The sequence below is a fragment of the Bos taurus genome, chromosome 2 (genome assembly GCF_002263795.3).
Source record: "Bos taurus isolate L1 Dominette 01449 registration number 42190680 breed Hereford chromosome 2, ARS-UCD2.0, whole genome shotgun sequence".
Classification (NCBI taxonomy): domain Eukaryota; kingdom Metazoa; phylum Chordata; class Mammalia; order Artiodactyla; family Bovidae; genus Bos; species Bos taurus.
In genome coordinates, this window is record NC_037329.1 from 71,547,187 (window position 1) to 71,565,853 (window position 18,667).

At 40.7% G+C, this 18,667-nt stretch overlaps 1 protein-coding gene across 5 annotated transcripts in view; it reads left to right on the forward strand.

The window, feature by feature from the left end:
• PTPN4 (protein tyrosine phosphatase non-receptor type 4) overlaps nucleotides 1-18,667 on the forward strand; it is a 190,545-nt gene continuing 171,878 nt past the window's right edge. For 4 of the 5 annotated variants that reach the window (XM_025001008.2, XM_059893120.1, XM_025001011.2 and 1 more), the window contains exon 1: nucleotides 1-359. The gene's annotated coding sequence lies outside the window, so the exon portion shown is untranslated. Of the gene's footprint in view, nucleotides 360-380; nucleotides 625-18,667 lie in introns of those variants that run through there. The other variant, XM_059893117.1, reaches the window with a different exon arrangement.

The following is an 18,667-nucleotide window of genomic DNA, read 5'->3' on the forward strand; positions in this document are numbered from 1 at the left end:
ACACACAAACGCTGCTTAGGATTGTCGCCCGTTCGCTCTCGCCGCGCCGTTCCGCTCCTCCTCCTCGCGGCCCCACATTGTTCTCTCAGGACTCCGGGGTCCCCGGGGCTGGATTCTGGGCCCCGTCTGGGGCCCCCACCCCCGCGACACCGCTGCGGGGCTGGATTAGCTCATCCCCGCAGGGAGGTGCGGGAGCGCGCGGCAGCCCCGCAGTATGAGGTGGTGCCGGCGGCTCGGGGCCGTGGCGCGGCCGCTGCGGCGCCGGCTGCTGGGCGGACGCTGACGGAGCCCCGGGGGTGGCGCGGCCGGGCCTCCAGGCTTTTCTTCTCCAGCCCGGAGGACGCGGCTGGGACACGAAGGTAAGAGGCTCCGGGTCCCAGCCGCCTCTCGGCCCTGCGTGGCACGCGAGGCTGTTACCTGCGGCCCGCCAGGTGGGGCCGGCCGAAGGCGTGAGGCTGATTTCAAGTCAGGGGGAAAGGATGCTTTCTGCCTGCTCCCTTTCTTCGTGGGACCCCTGCTCTCAGCCTCCTGGTGTTTTAGTTGGAATCTCTGTTCTGGGGGAGTCACGGGAGAAGGGATGGAATAGGTGCGGAGATGGAATGTTCCACGGCCCCTAAACTCTAGGTGAGGTTTTAGAATATTCAGTTTTCCACTGCTGAGGGATTCCTTTAAAAAAAAATTGGCTCCTTTGAAAGCTTCCTACTTGCTGCTTGGGCATACAGTCCTATCCTTGAAGTTTTAAGCCTTTTATGATTCTGCCTTTGCATGTTTGTGTTTAGGAACCTGTAGTTGAGCCAAAAGAAAAAGTTGAGATGTAGCAAAATAGACGTACGGATGCGCTTCCCAGGGTTTCCTTAACATGGAGTAGTTTACAGTGGCACATATATACGCACGGATGGTTCTGGGAAACTTAGAATGGGAGACTTTATGCCTGGAAGGCATTATACAGTGAACCACAGCGGAGGACGATGTGTATGGGTAGGGTTTTTCAGGCGCTTTTTCTAGGACAGTCTTTGTATCTGCAATGTACCAACTGCTGTTAGAATCAGAGATTGGAGTAATATTCGGTTTATGTAACCAAATCTTGGGCCCAGTTGAAACATTACAGTTTAAACCATGTTTATGGAGAAAAAAATCAAAACGCCAAAGTATCCGACTTGTAAAGAATGGTTTGAGTAAAAAGAAGACTGTGGAACAGTTAGGCCAGGATATTTTTTTATCCTGATTTTTGAACCTTAATCTTTGTTGCCAGAGGGGAAAAAAAATACATTTTTAAGGGGAAGGAGATGACCTTAAAATAAATGATTGTTCAGAGCCCAAAATGTGCTTAATGGAATAGAGCTAGATAGTACATCAGTTAAATCTTGAATTTGAGAAATTCAACCTATAGTTGTTTTTTTTTTAAAGGCTTTTTGTAAGCAAAAGTTTTTCTCTACAGAGCTTCTTTACTAACTCATAGCAGAAGAACGCAATCATTTTGTGGATCCCACCATTTTTTGTCAGAATAAATTTATGCTCCAATTACCACAGAAGCTATTTTTATGTTTCTCTCTCTCTCTCTCCTTTTTTTTTAATGGCACACATATCTTTGTCACCTCTTTTCTTTGAAACATGTGCATGGTCGCACAATATCATGATCTTGAGTAGTTTTTAAGAAGAGACTCATGACCTTATTTTTGTATATGGAAGTGTTTGTGACTTAGCCTATTTTAAACATTTGGCAAGAGATTTTGAAAACAGGGAGCCATCACTGTTTTGCAGTTTTATTAATTGAGTAGGTTAAAATTAGAAAATCATAGGTTCCTCAGAAGTAGTTATGGATGAAGATGTGGCTTTCTTATTGCCTGTTTTCCTAGAACCTGTTTAGATTATAGGCTGTGCGTATTGAATTGTTTAAACTTTGTGGTTTTTTCTGATTTTCTAATTGAATATCTTTAAAAATATCCCTAGTAACTTCGTTACTTTAAATTTGTGGCACCCAATTTCTAATTTAGACTAGGCATAAACCAGCATTGATTGAACACACTTGCTAAAAATACTTTCTGGGTCAGATGTACTTAGAATGCAGCCTCAGGAAAATTCATTTGAACTATTCTCCTGTGACCAATGTACACTTCATTATTACAGAAGGACTTAAAACATTATAGACTCACGATTAGATTTCATCAGTTCAGGCATAGAAGCCTAACTTTATTAATATAAAATACTTCATGTGGGATAGTAATGAAAACTTTTTACAATGCCTTTTTTTTTTAACTTATGTGACTCCCGTAGACTTATTAAACTCTGATTTGTATGTTTGAGATACTAATATTTTAATTTCATCTACTAAACATAATTTAAATTGTGTGATAGTATAGTGTGCAATGTTATCTATTTAGTATTATGATTTATTCTGAGCTCTTTAAGGGTGGGTGGTCATGTTTTTAAGTAAATTATCTTTAAGGAACGAAGTAAGAATGACAGATAATTTCAAGGAGACATTCTTACTGTTGCTGAGAGGACTCCCTCCTCTCCTCTCCCTTCCCTGGATTAATATGGTCAGTTTTAAACAACAAGGAAGCTTTAAAAATATGTAGAAACCTTGTTTGGTGGATGTTTAAAGACATATTTTAAAGCTGTCCTTTAATTGTTAGTTATTAAAAATGTAAAGTTGGAGACCTCACTAGAAATGGCAAGTCTGTGTGACTTAATGTGGCTAAGTATGATTTGTTGCTTCTAAATAAAATTTAGTATTGGCAGAAATTCACTGGTTCCAAGCTGAGTTGAATTTTGTTGTTTTTCTGGGTAATAACATGCATGTTATGAAGTTTTTTATATTCAGTAGTCTAGATTTGTCAAATTAGTTTACTACGTTAAGCTGTGAAGCTTTGAAGATTGGCTTAGTATTCTGGAAATCTTTTTATTGTTTGCCAGAAAAGTACTGTAGGAGGAAGGTGTTATTTCTTCATTTAATATTCGATTAGCACAGATGGTGAGAAGGAGTATAGTGAACAAGTATTGTAGAATCTTCTCTTAATGTGGAAGTATGGTACCTAGGAGGAATATAATTTATTTCTTTTTTTGTGTGTGATCAGTCAGTACAGTCGTATTTAAAATGGAATGGGAAACTAGAGGGGAAATTTATTACATTCTCCTCCATTTCATTAGAGGTGATTTCCCCCATGTTCATTCTTCATTCTTCCTAAGCAGAAACACTGTAAGAGAGGTGCAAGTGCTTGAAGGAATTGAGGGGAACAGAATGAAAATTAGGCACTGTGGATTATCTTGTGGGAAAGATACTAATTTGGGTGAGTTATTGCATTATTGTGAGTTATTGTATCTCTTAAGAAGGAGGTTTTTATAGAGGAATATACAGGGAAAAAGGATCCAAAATGGACGTGTTTATTGTCTGTTACATGCCAGACAATGTAAAGGGGCTTTTCATGCTATCCCACATAAGCATCAAGTATACTTTGGAAGGTAGGAATTATTAATCCTCTACTTCTCCCCTCTTCCAAATGGGAACATGAGTAACTTGTCAAGGGTCATACTGCTAGTAAGTAGAATTTGACTGGGTTTGTCTGATTCTGAAGCTTATTCTTTAGATCATGTTGTTCAGTTAAACTTTTTGCAGTGGTGGCAGAATTCTTATTCTGCACTGTCAGATGTGGTAGCCATTAGCCGTGTATGGCACAGATCGAACACTTAAAATGTGATTGTTGTGCCCGAGGACCTAAGTTTTAAATTGTATTTAATTTTAATCAGCTTAAATATAAATAATCAGGTTTCACTAGTAACTATAGTATTGGGCAGGACAACTTTAGATCTTGCTACCTAGAAAATCTGAAGTTTTGTTTGTTTTTGGTTTGGGTGTTCTTTTCTTTTCTTTTTTTTTTCTTTGCCAAGCCTCACTATTCATCTTGCAGGATATTAGTTCCCCTACCAGGGATTGAACCCTTGCCTCCTGCAGTGAAAGCCCAGAGTCCTAACCACTGGAAAGTGAAAGTGAAAGTCGCTCAGTCGTGTCTGACTTATTGAGACCCCATGCACTACACATTCCCTGGAATTCTCTAGGCCAGAATAGAGAATACCCACTGGAGTGGGTAGCCCATTCCTTTCTCCAGGGGATCTTCCCAACCCAGGGATTGAACCCAGGTCTGCTGCATTGCAGGCGGATTCTTTACTGGCTGAGTCACAAGGGAAGCCCAAGAATACTGGAGTGGGTAGCCTATCCCTTCTCCAGGGGCTCTTCCTGACCCAGGAATTGAACCAGGGTCTCATGCATTGCAGGCAGATTCTTTACCATCTGAGCTATCACGGAAGCTCCTAACCACTGGACCACCAGGGAATACCCGAAAATCTGAGTTTTGATATTGAATCTACCACTAGCTTATATATGATGTTAGTTAAGTTACTTAGTTCATGAGCCTCAATTTAATCCCTTGTGAAAATGAAGATGTTATCACTAAAAGATTATCTCTAGTATCCCTTCTTGCTCTAAAGTTCTTTGATTCTTACTAAAATATGCTATAGCATTTCATATTTGCAAGCATTATATCTGAACGAATCCCTTCCTCATATACTCACTCCTTATATAAAAACTTTTGTTTGTTTAGTCACTTTCTCTTTGGGAAAAGAGTTATGTTTAAAGCACATAAAGGATAATGGATTATTTTACCCTCAGTTGTTTGGTGAAAACACTGTGTAACCAAAGACAGTACTTACTTTGAAACAAATTTTGAATCTTTAAAGATCTTATTTTCAGCATGCCACTTGGTGGTGGTTTAGTTGCTAAGTTGTGTCCACCTCATGGACTCTTGGAACCCCATGGACTTTAGCCTGCCAGGCTCCTCTGTCCATGGGATTCTTCAGACAAGAATATTGGAGTGGGTTGCCATTTCCTTCTCTAGGGGTTCTTCCCAACCTAGGGATCGAACCCAGGTTTCCTGCATTGCAGGCAGATTTCTTTACCAACTGAGCTATGAGGGAAGCCCAATGCCACTTACCATTTGAGAATATATTACAGTTCTTGTTGCTTATCAGGTTAATTCCAAACTTTGGAATTAATTTGCTTGGCCTTACAGGTTTCCTGCCAACTTCATCTCACTAACCCTGTTTCTCATTTTTGCTTAAAAAGAAAGTGTTCTTTTTTCCTCCCCCTGCCTTCGTTTCTTCAGTTTAAACATTCCTGTCTCCAGTCCACGGGGCTTCCCAGGTAGCATTAGTGGTAAAGAACCTGCCTGCTAATGCAGGAGACGTAAGAGATGCAGGTTTGATCCCTGGGTTGGGAAGATCCCCTCGAGGTGGGCGTGGCAACCCACTCCAGTATTCTTGCTTGGAGAATCCCCATGGACAGAAGAGCCTGGCAAGCTACAGTCCATAGGGGCGCACAGAGTTGGACACTACTGAAATGACTTACTAGCACACATGCACATCTCTAGTCCACAAGTCTTTCACAGAATTCACCTTTTAAGAATGGTGCTTAATCCTAGTAATGAGTACCCTGGTGTTACTATATGATTATTTATATATAGTTTCTTGAGTTCTTCCTTCTCTTTAAAAAAAAATAGTTTTATTATATTTTTGCTGTGCTGGGTCTTTGGTTGCTGTGGGGCCTTTTCTCTAGTTGCGGTGCTTGGGCTTCTTCTTGTGGTTTCTTGTTGTGGACATGACTCTAGGGTGCAATGGCTTCAGTAGTTGTGGCACATGGGCTTGGTAGTTGTGGCTCCCAGGCTTTAGAGCACAGGCTCAATAGTTGTGGTACATGGGGTTAGTTGCTCTGTGGCATGTGGAATCTTCCTGGATCAGGGATGCGTGTTTGATGCGTATTTCCTACATTGGCAGGCAGATTCTTTACCACTGAGCCACCAAGGAGGGCCCTAGAGTTCTTCCTTCTTAAGTTTTTATATGTTACCTACTGTGTGTCCTTAATAAACATGTTAAAAAATAAAAAATAGGGGTTGTTTTGTCTGTATTGCTTTATGAGTTTAGACCATTTCTCAGCAATTATGCTTTTAAAAAGTTGCTAATAAAAAAATTATAAATACTATAACAACATTCACCCATAATCACTACTCTAAAAGATATTTTTGTTTCCTTCCAGGCCATTGTCTTATTATATTTTTTTATACAGTTGTAGAGATAACAGTTTTGGAGTTTAATATATTGGAAACGTTGCATTGGAATGTTGTAAAGGAAGAACAATACAGGGAAAAGGTGACAGACTTTGGAGTGAGGGAGATATGGGTAGGAATCTGGTCTCATACACCTTGGAAAAACTATGTAACCTCTGTGCTTACTTTCTTGTCTGTGAATTTAGGATAATGGTACTTGCCCTTGAATTGTTGGGAGGATTAGGATAATATATATAAAGCATCCAGCATTATTCTTTAAATAGAAGAGATGATCAGTAAATGGTAACATTATTTCCCGTTTTCCCATTCCCATCTTCATGAATATAAACAATTGCTTAGACATTCAGGTGATTTATCAATCAGGTGGTTTAGTCTTTTACCTTTTGTTGAATATTTTGGTTGTTCCTAAAGTTTCCACTGTTAGAATCTGCAGTGAAGATTTTTGTGCTTATAGCTTGTTTGTAGGTTTGTTTCCTCAGTCTAAAACTTAAAACTCTAGGACTAGGATAATGGTTTGAATATCTCTCTCTGCCAAATCTCTTATAGAACAATGGGTGTTCTTGTTTTGGGAAAAATACTAATTTTATTATAAAATTATACTTTGTTTTTTAATTAATGTAGTTTGAAAATTTTGGCTTATTGGGAAATGATATAGTGAACATTTATTTGTGTGTAATTAAACAGACATTTGAATGTCTGTTATAGAGATCACTGGTATACCAGTAAATAAGACATGATTTTTGTCCTTGAGCTCAAATTCTAGGGTGGTAACATATGTCAACAATTACAATTCAGAGTGACAAGTGTAATAAGATCTGTGGAAAGGAGAGTGGCATTTGAGCAGCGTCTTGAAGGATGAGTAGGGATTGATCTCTGGGTAGAAAGAACAGCATGTACAAAAAGGCATGCATGAGAGGATCCATGCGTTTAGAGAAGTGGTCTATTAGGTGGGCGTTGGTGTCTGATTTTATGTGTGAATCCATGTGCTTATATATGTTTGTTGACTGTGGTAGGAGATAAAACCTTGTGAGGGTCCTTGTTTGGGCTGTGAGTGCAATCATATTAAGACCTTTAGAATGGAGCTTCCCAACTGGGGTGCCCTGAATGGCTTACTATTGTGCCAGAGAATAAGATGGCTGTCAGTGTATGTGACCAAAGCACATTGGACTCACCAGGGTGGTTTCTTTTGACCTGGAATAATCTCCTTGGCTTGTCCCAGAGAGCTAAAAATTATTTTCTTTGGTGCAAGTTGTGAAAAGCATTGGGAACAGCACTGTTAGTATTGGAAAATTTATGGTACCCACACTTCTGGCATTCTCAGTGTATGTAATCAAAAATAAAACCAACACTAAACCTTAATATAAAAATGAAGGAAGTCCTGTCAAAGTCCTCATCTTTTCTCTCCTCTCTCCTCCTCCTCCCCCCAGGGATTACTAGTTGATTATTTTATGTGTGTATCTGAAATATCTTTTTGGTGCTTCTGCATTGCTAGTGCCCTACAGGAGTCTTTTGTCTGCCTGTTCGGAAATCAGCATTTACATTGGGAGCAATTACAGGTATTTAAATAAGGAAAGATAAACCTTGACTTCTAAACAATGATGCAAAGATATAAGGATGGTGCAAAGATAAGGTTAGAAGGAGCAGGGAAACCGGTTAGGATGCTCTTGCAGTAGCCCAGGTGAGAGGTGATAAGAGCCAGAAATGAGGAAATAAAGATGAGGGTGTCAGCCTGGAACTGAAAACTGATGCGGCAGTTTCCTGAGAACTGAGAGTCCATTTGGTTGTAGTGGAAGAGGAAGAGTTGGTGCTGCTGCTAAGACTTCTCTTTGGGCAACTGGAAAGGGAAGGCCAAATAATTTTTATTGAGTGCCTATAGTGAACCGGGTGTTTTGCTAGGCACCGGCGTTTGTCATGAGTTCTCACTGAATGTTTAAAATTAATTTATTTTGAAATAATTTCAAACATACAGAAAAATTGCAAAAATAGCACAAAGAGCTCCAGAATCCCCTTCAACCAACTTCCTTTTCCTTGAACTATTCTTGCCTCTTAAAAAAATACTTTTTGTAAGACTTGACTCTTTATAGCACTTTTAGTTTCACAGCAAGATTGAGGGGAAGGTACAGAGATGACCCATAAGCTCTCATCTCTCCACATGAACCTCAACCAGTTTTGGACACAGTACTACATATATATTGTGTGTAAACAGAATATAAACCCGCACATCTTATACTTGGCTCACTCTAGGGGTTGCAGTGAAGCCTTCCCTTTCAGGTGCCCAGAGAAGGAACCTTGAGATTGTCGTCAACCCTTTCCTTCTCTGTTATTGAATTCTCAAATTTCAGTGAAACTACCTAATCATCTTATTTTTGGTTCCTCATTTTCATCTCTGCTTATAACCATTCCAGAGGAATGTACCATTTCTCATCTAAATAGACTTTCCTGAACCATCTCAGAGCAAGTTGCAGACGTGATGCCTATCATTCCTGAATAATCTAGTGTGTTTTTACCAGAACATGGGCAGTCTCTTACAAAACTCCCAAATCAGGAGATCAGCATTGACACAGCAGTACCTTCAAAATCCCAGATGCCTACAATTCAATATTTTTTAAAAAGCCCAATCAAAAATTGGGCAAAAGACCTGCATAGACCTTCTTCTTCAAAGAAGACATAAAGATGACTGACAGGCACGTGAAAAGATGCTCAGCATTACCAGTTATTAGGTAATGTGAATCAAAACAACTGAATACAATGAGATATTACCTTTCACCAGTCAGAATGGCCATCATCAAAAGGTCCATAAATAATAAATGCTGGAGAGAATGTGGACAAAAAGGATCCCTGCTCCATTGTGAAAATGTAAATTGGTACAGCCACTATGGAGAACAGTATGGAGGTTCCTTTAAAGGACTGAAAATAGAACTACCATATGATCCAGCAATCCAACTCCTGGGCATATATTGTGGAGAAAACCATAATTCGAAAAGATAAATGCACTTCAATGTTCATTGCAGCACTATTTACCATAGCCTGGCCATGGAAGCAGCCTAAATGTCCATTGACTGATGAATGGAAAAAGAAGATGTGGTACATATATATGATAGGATATTACTCAGCCATAGAAAATAAATAAATTAATGCCATTGGTAGCAATATGGATGGACCTAGAGATGGTCATACTAAGTAAAGTAAGCCAGACCGAGAAAGACAAATATCATTCAGTATCACTTATGTGTGGTTAGTGTTATCAAAAGGGAAAAGGAGGCAGGGAGAGAGATAAATTAGAAGTTACACACTGTAGCACTTGTTCAGTCTTTAAGTTGTGTCCTTTGCAACCTCATGGACTGTAGCACACCAAGCTCCTCTGTCCTTTACTGTCTCCTGGATTTTGCTTAAATTCATGTCTGTTGAGACGGTGATGCTATCTAACCATCTCATCCTCTGCCTCCCTCTTCTCCTTTCCCTCAGTCTTTCCCAGCATCAGGGTCTTTTCCAGTGAGTTAGCTCATCTCATCAGGTGGCCAAAAGTATTGGAGCTTCAGCTTTAGCATCAGTCCTTCCAGTGAATATTCAGAGTTGATTTCCTTTAGGATTGACTGGTTTGATCTGCTTGCAGTCCAAGGGATTCTCAGGAGTCTTCTCCAGCACCACAGTTCTAAAGCATCAACTCTTCTGTGCTCAGTCTTCTTTACGGTCCAATTCTCACAGCCGTACATGACTACTGGAAAAACTATAGCTTTGACTATATGGACCTTTGTCGGGAAAGTGATGTCTTTGCTTTTTAATACGCTGTCTAGGTTTTGCATCTAGGTCATCTGGTGTGAAGAGCTGACTCATTGGAAAAGACCCTGAGCTGGGAAAGATTGAGGGTAGGAGGAGAAAGGGGCGACAGAGGATGAGATGGTTGGATGGCATCACTGACTCAATGGGCATGAGTTTGATCAAACTCCAGGAGTTAGTGAAGGACAGGGAGGCCTGGCCTTCTGCAGTCCATGGGGTCACAAAGTGCTGGACATGACTTAGAGACTGAACAGCGGCAAGGTTTGTAATAGGTTTCTTTTCAAGGAGCAAGCGTCTTTGAATTTCATGGCTAGGGTCACTGTCAGCAGTGATTTTGGAGGCCACGAAAATAAAATCTATCACTGCTTCCACTTTTTCCCGTTCTGTAGGCCATGAAGCAGTGGGACTGGATGACATGATCTTAGTTTTTTTAATGCTGAGTTTCATGCCATCTTTTTCACCTCTCCTGTTTTGCCTTCATCAAAAGGCTATTTAGTGGTATCATCTGCATATCTGAGATTATTAATATTTCTTCTGGTAATCTTGATTCCCACTTGTGATTCATCTTGCCTGGCATTTCGCATGATAGACTCTGCATAGAAGTTACATAAGCAGAGTTTCAATATACAGCCTTGTCATACTCCTTTCCCAATTTTGAACCAGTCAGTTATTCTGTGTCTGTTGCTTCTTTATCCACATACAGATTTTCTTAGGAGACAGGTAAGGTGGTCTGGTATTCCCATCTCTTTAAAAAATTTCCACAGTTTGTTGTAATCCACACAGTCAAAGGCTTTAGCAGTCAGTGAAGCAGAAGTAGATGTTTTTCTCAAATTACCTTTCTTTCTTCATAATCCAATGAATGTTGGCAATTTGATCTCTGGTTCCTCTGCCTGTTCAAAATCCAGCTTGTATACCCAGCTTGTATATCTGGAAGTTCTTGGTTCACGTATTGCTGATGCCAGCTTGAAGGATTTTGAGCACAACCTTGCTACCATGTGAAATGAGTGCAATTGTACAGTAGTTTGAACATTCTTTGGCATTGCCCTTCTTTGAGATTGGAATGAAAACTGACCTTTTTCAGTCCTGTGGCCGCTGTTGCATTTTCCAAATTAGTTGATGTATTGAATGTAGCACTTTAGCAGCATCATCTTTTAGGATTTTAAATGGCTCAGCTGGAATTCCATCACCTCCACTATCTTTGTTCATAGTAATGTTTCCTAAGGCCTACTTGACTTCACACTCAAGGATGTCTGCCCCTAGATGAGTGACCACACCATTGTGGTTATCCAGGTCGTTAACACCTTTTTGTATAGTTCTTCTTTGTATTATTGCCACCTCTTCTTAATTTCTTCTGCTTCAGTTAGGTCCTTACCGTTTCTGTCATTTATTGTGCCCGTGTTTGCATGAAATGGTCATTTGATATCTCCAGTTTTCTTGAAGAAATCTCTATAGTCTTTCCTATTCTCTTATTTTCCTCTATAACTTTGCATTGTTCATTTAAGAAGGTCCTATCTCTCCTTGCTATTCTCTGAAACTCTGGTGGAGTGAGTTGCCATTCCCTTCTCCAAGGAATCTTCCCCACCCAGTGATTGAACTTGGGTCTCCTGCTTTGCAGTCAGTTCTTTACTGATTGAGCCACCAGAAAAACCCCTTTGTATAAACTACTGTGTATAAAGTAGGTAACTAACATGGACCTACTGTGTAGCACAGGGAACTATACTCAATATTATGTAATAATCTGTAAGCGAAAAGAATCTGAAAAAGAACAAAGGGACTTCCCTGGTAGCTCAGAGAGTAAAGAATCATCTTGCAATGCAGGAGACCCGGGTTTGATCCCTGGTCGGGAAGATCCCCTGAAGAAGGAAATGGCTACCCACTTCAGTATTCTTGCCTGGAGAATTCTATGGACAGAGGAGCTCTAGCAAGCTACAGTTCATGGGGTCACAAAGATTTGGCACAACTGAGCGACTAACACACACACATATATAAAACTGAATCACTGTATTGTACACTTGAAACTTACACTACATTGTAAATCAGTTGTCAGTTCAGTTTAGTTGCTCAGTTGTGTCTGACTCTTTGTGACCCCATGGACTGCAGCACGCCAGGCTTCCCTGTCCATCATCAACTCCTGGAACTTGCTCAAACTTATGTCCCTCGAGTTGGTGATGCCATCTACCCATCTCATCCTCTGTCGTCCCCTTCTCCAGACTTCAGTCTGTCCCAGCATCAGGGTCTTTTCTGGTGAGTCAGTTCTTCTCATCAAGTGGCCAAAGTATTGGAGCTTCAGCTTTAACAGCAGTTCTTTCAGTGAATATTCAGGACTGATTTCCTTTAGGATTGACTGGTTTGATCTCCTTACAGTCTGAGGGACTCTCAAGGGTCTTCTCCAACACCACAGCTCAAAAGCATCAATTCTTTGGTGCTTAGCTTTCTTGATGGTCCAACTCTCACATCCATACATACTACTGGAAAAACCATAGCCTTGACTGTATGGACCTGAGTTGGCAAAGTAATGTCTCTGCTTTTTAATATGCTGTCTAGGTTTGTTATAGCTTTTCTTGCAAGGAGCAAGTGTCTTTTAATTTCATGGCTGCAGTCACCATCTGCAGTGATTTTAGAGCCCAAGAAAATAAAGGCTGTCACTGTTTCCACTGTTTCCCCATCTATTTTCCATGAAGTGATGGAACTGGATGCCATGATCTTCGTTTTTTGAATGTTGAGTTTTAAGCCAGCTTTTTCACTCTCCTCTTTCACTTTCATCAAGAGGCTCTTTAGTTTCTCTTTGCTTTCTGCCATAAGGGTGATGTCATCTGCATATCTGAGGTTATTGATATTTCTCCTGGCAATCTTGATTCCACCTTATGCTTCTTCCAGCCCGGCATTTCGCATGATGTACTCTGCATATAAGTTAAATAACCAGGGTGACAGTATATAGCCTTGATGTACTCCTTTCCCAATTTGGAACCAGTCCATTGTTCCATGTCCAGTTCTAACTGTTGCTTCTTGACCTGCATACAGGTTTCTCAGGAGGCAGGTAAGGTGGTCTGTTATTCCCACCTCTTTAAGAATTTTCTGCAGTTTGATATGATCCACACAAAGGCATTAGCATAGTCAGTGAGGCAGAAATACATGTTTTTCTGACATTCTCTTGCTTTTTCTATGATCCAGCGGATGTTGGAAATTTGATCTCTGGTTCCTCTGCCTTTTCTAAGTTCCGCTTGAACATCAGGAAGTTCTTGGTTCACATACTGTTGAAGCCTAGCTTGGAGAATTTTGAGCATTACCTTGCTAGTGTGTGAGATGGTGTGCAATTGTGCGGTAGTTTGAAAATTCTTTGGCATTGCCTTTCTTTGGGATTGGAATAAAAACTGACCTTTTCCAGTCCTGTGGCTGGAAAATCAGCTATACTTCAATAAAAAAAAATTAAAAAACAACCCAGAGGCCATTCAGTGTTTTCCAACTCCCTGAATAGTGTCTTTCTTTCCCTTCTGGTCCAAGGTCCAGTTCAGGATCATATGCTGTGTTTAGTTGTCATGTCTCTTTAGTGCCCTTTAGTTTGGAATGACACTGAATATTTGGGGCCCTTGATATTTCCCTGTCTTTTGATGGCCTTGACTCTTGTTCTTTGAGATGTTCCTTAACTTCTGTTCTTTCAGTAGTTGCTTGTGTGGGGAAGGAATACCATGGAAATGGTGTGTTCTTAGTGTGTCTCTAGGAGGCACAGTGTGTTGTCCCACCACCGACTGTTTTTAACCTTGAACACCTTGTTAAGTTCATTTCTGCTGAGTTTATTATACAATCATTATTTTCCCTTTTGTAACTGGTAAGCCTTTTGTGGGAAGATTTCCAAGACTTTGTTGATGTCCTGTTTCTCCTGAGATCTCCACCCACCAGCCTTTGGGTCCACTGATGACTTGCTTGGATCAACCACTACTATGAAGGCTGCCACCAGCATTTATTAATTTTTTTTTTACCGAAAATTTCCTTTCTTTCATGTATTCATTCACTTGTAAATAAATGAATTTATTTATTTACATCAACATACCTATGGATTTATATTCCTATTCAGTAGATTTTATTATTAAAATTTCAGATTTTATTTTGATGCTTAAATTGTCTTATATTTGAATAGCGGGAGCCCCTTCAAGATGGCTCCCATCTTTTTGACATATCCCACCCTTTGAGTATTTCCTTACTTTCTGGCACATTAATGAGTTTTAAACTCACTTTGTACTTTTCCTGACCCAACTCTGGAATCATTCATTTTCCCTAGGAATCCTGATTTCTTTTAATGGAGGTGGTATCAGAAACCAAGATTTCGGTACTTAATATACTCATTTCTGCTGGAGTATCATCACATTTAAAGCAGACAGAGCTAGAAAATACATATATATATGCATTTGAATATACATATACATATTTGTATACACATTTGAATCTCTTTCATCATCTAACTATGTATATATATTTAAAAGAAGAACTGACTCATTTGAAAAGACCCTGATGCTGGGACATACTGAAGTCTGGAGAAGGGGACAACAGAGGATGAGATGGTTGGATGGCATCACTGACTCAATGGGCATGAGTTTGAGTAAACTCCGGGAGTTGGTGATGGACAGGGAGGCCTGGCGTGCTGCAGTCCATGGGCTCACAAAGAGTTGGACACGGCTGAGCAACTGAACTGAACTGATATTCAAGTTCACACTGATAATCCATTTCCAGTCCAACACTCCAGAGTTCTTTCCAGTTGTCCCTTTTCTATATTTTTAAGTCTTGTCTTCAGCAATGAGAGATTGGCTCCATTATCCTTAGTACATATACTTATTTGCTCAGTCCCCTTGTAGGTGCCAGTTTCTCTGCCCCAGGCTGGTTGTTTCCTGCCCGCCACCTCAGGCCCATGGCATGGGGTCCACAGGGCGTGCTGTCAAGTCTGAGCTAGGAAGGGAAGGAAAATTCTCATTTAATCTTTTTATTTCCCTTATTTAATTCAAACAAAAATTGTCAGAAAGGTGTTATCTCTAGTTTTAAAGGTGTTATCCCATACGATAACAATGATGAAATTCAGAAAGATGTGTGACTTTGGATGTATTACCATGTGAATAACAGATATTTTGGATTCAAATGTGCATGATGTTGAAGCATCTTCTTTCTCCTGTACTGACTGCATAACCTCCAACTTCCTGAAAATTCTTGGGAAATCAAAGTGTCAGAATTTAGTGTTATACAGATGGTAGTTGAAGCAGTGGATGTGACTTGTACTGCTTATGAAGTGTGTGTAAAGTTAGGACGAAGGCCACTGTGAGAGCCCCTCCAACATCATGTAAAGGATAAGGGCTCTCAGAAAAGAGAGGAGAGTCCAGTTGTGTGGGGGAAGGTGATGGAAGAAAAAGTTAGTGTAAGGTGTCAGATGCTACAGAGAGAGAGATGAGATCCAAAGGGCTTTGAATTTGGGGGAAGGTTGTTATGACCCTAGACTTCCCTGGTGACTCAGTGGTAAAGAACCCACCTCCCAGTGCAGGAGATGCAAGTTTGATCCCTGGGTTGGAAAGATCTGGAGAAGGAAATGGCAATCTACTCTAGTATTCTTGCCTGGGAAATCCCATGGACACAAGAGCCTGTTGTGCTGAGATCCATGGTGTTGCAAAATAATTGTACATGACTTAGTGACTAAACAACAGCATATTATGCCCTTAGCTAATTGGTTTTCAGGTGTTCAGGCAGACCACCTGTATCAGAATCAAGTGAGCTACTGAATAAAAATATCAATTCTGCAGGTTTCTTTTCAGACTGCATAGAGTTTTTAAAGGGTGGGTGAAGAATGTGGAGGTTACCGCACAGGAAACCTGCTTAAATGCCGTGCTGCTGCCACTGCTACAGTTATTCTAAGGTACAGTAAAGTTCGAGATTCATTGTAGCAGAAGAGTTACAATAGAAGGGTGTGATGAGAAAGTAAATAGAGGAAACTAGACATAGCAGTGAATGTAGACTAGATGACACTAAGAAATTTGGTCATGAGGGGAAGAAGGAAGAGCTCTTAGGTCATAGAGGAATCGGGAACAGAATCAAGAAAAATATCTTATTTTTTGGCTGTGCCACTTGTCTTGCAGGATCTTAGTTCTCCAGTCAGGGATCAAACCCAGGTCCTGGCAGTGAAAGTGCCAAATCCTAACCACTGGAGGCCGTGGAATCCTGAAAAAATACCTTTTTTTTAAGATTACATGCACCTTAATATTTTGGGAGGATTAAAAGAAAGAAACTGTAGTAATTATTTGAAAGATAGGTAAGAGAAACTATATAGCAACAGCTACTATCAAAAAAATGTCCTGAATGAACTTTGGTAGACATCTGAGCCAACTCCCTACACCCATTTCAAATGATTGCCATCTTATAGTGAGTTCTGGAGTTATTCAGGGATCATTGTTAGTTTTGCTATTAATTAAATACGTGTACTGCCCTTTTGTTAGACAATTGTTAAGTATGGCTACTTCATTCAAATTTCAAAATAATATAAAAAAGCATATAATTAGAAGTCTCAGTACTACTCTTATCTCTGTCTCTCCCAACCCTGCTCTCTATAGGTAACCACTTTTGTTTTTGTATATTTTACCAGTATTTTTGCAAAGAGAAATAAAATACAAATGTAAATTATTATTTTCCCCTACCTTTGTATGTAGATGGTAGCCCACTATATTAATGTTTTCTGTAGTAATTCTTTCATTTAAAACATACCTTGGAGAGCCTTTGACTCAGTATTCAGAGAGCTTCCCACGTTTTTCCTTCCTAATTTAAATACAGTGACATGTTCTATTGTGTGGGTATACTCTTAGGCTGCTAAGTTGCTTTAGTCGTGTCCGACTCTGTGCAACCCCATAGACAGTAGCCCACAAGGCTCCCCCGTCCCTGGGATTCTCCAGGCAAGAACACTGGAGTGGGTTGCCATTTCCTTCTCCAATGCATGAAAGTGAGAAGTGAAAGTGAAGTCGCTCAGTTGTGTCCGACTCTTAGTGACCCCGTGGACTGCAGCCCACCAGGCTCCTCCGTCCATGGGATTTTCCAGGCAAGAGTACTGGAGTGGGGTGCCATCGCCTTCTCCCACTCTTAGGCTAGCTAATCCTAATTATTTAAACTTTTACTCTACTCTAGTTTTTTAGATTCTTTTACTTGTGTAACTCATTTACTTTCACCTCAGTATGGACTGGAGCTCCTGTGAGGCATTTTGCATCAGTGACCAACCTTACTTTCTTTACCTGAATGAAGTCCTCTAATGCCTCCTCGGGCTTCCTTGGTAGCTCAGCTGGTAATGAATCAGCCTGCAGTACAGGAGACCACAGCTCAATTCCTGGCTTTGGAAGATCCCCGGGAGAAGGGATCAACTACCCAATCCAGTATTCTTGGGCTTCCCTGGTGGCTCAGATGGTAAAGAATCCATCTGCATTTTGGGAGACCTGGGTTCAGGTGCTGAGTTGGGAAGATCCCCTGGAGGAGGACATGGCAACCCACTCTAGTGTTCTTGCCTGGAGAATCCCCAGGGACAGAGGAGCCTGGAGGGCTCCAGTCCGTGGGATTGCAAAGAGTTGGACCTGACTGAACGGCTAAGCACAGCACAGTGCCCCTTTGGGTAAGCTTTCAGACCTTGTGGCCAAGCAAAAGACTTCCTTATTTCTGTATCTTAGATGAAAAAAACTCAGTAATTTATCTTCTTATAAGAAGAAAAGGACAAAACTAGTATTCCTTGAACTCTACCAGATGTTTTAATGTATGAGGTCACATTTCGTTCTCCTACCAACCCTGTGCAATAGGTAGTGTTATCTGCTTTTTATAGATAGAGAAGCTGAGGCTCAAAAAGCTGAGTTGTCTAGACCTTCACAGCTAGAAAATAACAGATTTAGGTTTTGAAAGTAGGTTAATTTGAGTACTGAACCTGTGTCTTTTCTGCTGCTGTCCTATTTTCTGTCTCCTGTTCTTGAATTCGTGAACTCCAGTATTATAACTGGAGCTCTGTACTGTGCTGTAAGCCTTTTCTCAAGAACCATGAAATAAGACACGTTTCCCTAATGTGTCTTCTGACAGCTGGGGTACCACCTGCTTATCTGCTCTCTGCAGCTTGGGCTCCGCTTGCCTGGGTCACTGCCTATTGCCTGGCACTCTAAAATGGATATCTTTCTTATCGCCTGTCTGGATTGCCTTTCATCATCACTGTTCAGTTTCCCTTTCTGCCCTCATGGTGCTGTCTTATAGCCCTATCACCACTTGGCAGGATGATGCTTGGGCACAACTTACGGGTGATCTTTTTTGAAAGGTCATTGTATCTTATCTGGACTTTTTTAATAGTCTACTTAAGGTGCATTCCACTATTGGTGTTGCCCTTTTAATCCATCCTCTGTATTACTACCAGAGTGATTTGACATGCACATCTGACCACTTGATACCTCTGCTCAGAATTTTGTTATTTCCTTTCCATCTGCTTGTAAAGTAAAATCTAAACCCATAGTCAGCCCCTTGTCTAACTATTTAAGCCTCTCTACTGGTATTACGTGGTACTTACAAAGCCTTGAATGTGATACGTGCTCGTTAATATAGACTACTGATGGCTCAGACGGTAAAGAATCTGCCTCCAGTGTGGAGACTGAGGTTCGATCCCTGGGTCGGGAAGATCCCCTGGAGAACGGAGTGTCCATCCTCTCTAGTATTCTTGCCTGGAGAATTTCGTGGACAGAGGAGCTACATAGTCCTGGTGGGCTACATAGTCCGTGGGGTTGCAAAGAGTCAGA